At 41.7% G+C, this 2,716-nt stretch overlaps 1 non-coding gene across 1 annotated transcript; it reads left to right on the top strand.

Annotated features, from left to right (window-relative positions):
* The first annotated feature begins 1,552 nt into the window (after nt 1–1,552).
* Nucleotides 1,553–1,622, top strand: TRNAG-GCC. The gene has a single exon. It is a non-coding gene; the product is annotated as a tRNA-Gly (tRNA).
* The last annotated feature ends 1,094 nt before the right edge of the window (nt 1,623–2,716 follow it).

Below are 2,716 nucleotides of genomic sequence, written 5' to 3' on the forward strand. Positions count from 1 at the left end.
GGAAAGACATTCAGCACTTAGAACAGTGCTCTGCACATAGTAATTGCTTAATAAATGCCATTTTATATATATATATATAATATATAGGGTACATATATATAATATTTATAATATATAATATAATATAATATAATATGATATAATATAATATAATATATATTGGGTAAATATATAAAATATATTTGGGTACAGCTGGCTAACATAGCTCACCTGCCATTTTACTTTTCCACATTGACCTTTTCAAAGCTAAACCTTTCAGTTTGGTTCTCAGAATTATCTGAGCTTATCCAGCGCTTAGAACAGTGCTCTGCACATAGTAAGCTCTTAATAAATGCCATTATTATTATTATTATTATTATCTGACTCTGAATGACACAGTTATGGACTAAGCAGTATCAATTTCATGATAACACCTAGCCTCTGAGTGACATAGTGACAGCCAAATTGCTGCCTTGATATGCCTTGTTCCTAATAGTGATGTTTGTGTAGCTCTTACTGTGTGCCAACTACTGTACTAAGCATTGGGGTAGATATAGGGTAATCAGGTTGGACAAAATTCCTGCCCCACATGATGGCTCGCAATCTGAGTACGAGGGAGTAGGGTTTAATTTCCATTTTACAGATGAGGTAGCTGAGATGCCAAGAAGTTGTGACTTGCCCCAAATCATACAGTAGGCAAATGGCAGAGCCAGGATTAGAACCCAGATCCTCTGTGCTGTGCTTTGAGCTCAGTAAGCCCTCAATAAACTCCATTGCTAGATTGATAGGAGGAAGTAATAGATTATTAAAAGAAGTAAAAAAATAAAAAAAGAGAGAAGCAGCGTGGTTCAGTGGAAAGAGCACAGGCTTTGGAGTCAGAGGTCATGGGTTCAAATCCCACCTCCGCCAATTGTCAGCTGTGTGACTTCGGGCAAGTCACTTAACTTCTCTGTGCCTCAGTTCCCTCATCTGTAAAATGGGGATTAAGACTGTGAGCCCCATGTGAGACAACCTGATCACCTTGTAGCCCCCCGGGCGCTTAGAATAGTGCTTTGCACATAGTAAGCGTTAACAAATACCATCACTATTATTAATTAGCAAACACATTCTCTGCCTATACAAGCTTACAGCCTACAAGGGGAGACAGACATTAATATGAATAAATCTAATTGATTGATCTATCATCACTTTTTTCATGTTTTTGAAATCTCCTGCTGGTGCTTTCTGACCTTACCATCAGAGGTTTGAGAAAGAATAGATCGGTAGTTTATTTTCACGTCTGTCTCCCTGCTAGGGTATAAGCACTTAGAGGGCGGGGGTCATAATAATGATAATTGTGGTATTCGTTGAGCACTTACTCTGTGCCAGGCACTGTGATATGTGTTGGGATAGTTACAATACGGTCACATCATACACAGCCCCTGTGCCATATGGGGCTCATAGGGGTTATGTCTACCAACTCTGCTGTATTGAACTCTCCTAAACACTTAGTCTAGTGATCTGCACACAGCACTTGTTCAGGAGACATTATTGATAGATTCTAGCCAGAACAAATGGATCTCGCTTATGGGAAGCATTGGTGGTTCAGGGTAGAATTCTCGCCTGCCATGCGGAAGGCCCAGGTTCAATTCCTGGCCAATGCAATTTTTATTTCAGGGCAGCCCCTGATTTACAATTTCTTCAGTGCTTTGCGTATAGTAAGCGCTTAACAAATACCATCATCGTCTCTGAACGGTCTTGCGGGATCTGTGTTGAACCCACAGCCACTTCTCACACTTGTTCATATTTTCTCTCCACTCGGATGCCCTTCCGTATCTTACACAAGACGCAGCCAAGGCTCTTAGCGGCCAACATCCGCACAGGAACCAGTCAAGCTTTCACATGAATCTGACCAAGTCTCCAACAGCTGCAAATAATTAGCTAGAGCAAAGCCCTTGAAAGAAACTCTTCAGAGGGAGTGAAGAGAACAGTGGAATGCTAATGGCAGAGAGCCCGATCTAATGATTGGATTCTCGGCGGGAAGAGCTCTGATTCAGAGGCTTGATTCCTGGAAGAGGCTTGAACCATTTCAATTCCAACTTTGATGTAATAAAATTGGGTAGGGTGTCCAGGTGAAATTCCAAAAAGAGAGGGAGAGGTAGAAAGACCAAAGCCCAGAGTTATTAAGTTATCCTAGTTGACGAGAAGTTTAATGACGTGTTGACTTATTTCCCATCAGCGTTTCAGTGAGTCACTTTGGGGGGACAAGCCTCATTCTGGTTGTGACAGTGTCCGCATAAAGAAAAATGATCTGAGGGACAAATTGGATGAAATGCAATTCTGAATAATAATAATAATAATAATTGTGCTATTTGTTAAGTGCTTACTATGTGCCAAGCACTGTTCTAAGTGCTGGGGTAGATACAAGGTGATCAGGTTGTCCCACGTGGGGCTCACAGTCTCAATCCCCGTTTTACAGATGAGGGAACTGAGGCAAAGAGAAGTTAAGTGACTTGCACAAGTTCACACAGCTGACAAGTGGCGGAGCTGGGATTAGAACCCATGACCTCTGACTCCCAAGCCCAGGCTCTTTCCACTGAGCCCCGCTGCTTTTCTTCTACTGAAAATATCACCCCAGCTCTCAAAAAGGTCAGTTCTATTAACTTTAAATTGTGGTATTTGTTAAGCACTTACTGTGTGCCAGGCACTGTACTAAGCTCTGGGGTGGATACAAGCAAATCAGGTTGGACACAGTCCC

Source organism: Tachyglossus aculeatus, chromosome 16 (genome assembly GCF_015852505.1).
Source record: "Tachyglossus aculeatus isolate mTacAcu1 chromosome 16, mTacAcu1.pri, whole genome shotgun sequence".
In the NCBI taxonomy this organism is placed as follows: Eukaryota; Metazoa; Chordata; class Mammalia; order Monotremata; family Tachyglossidae; genus Tachyglossus; species Tachyglossus aculeatus.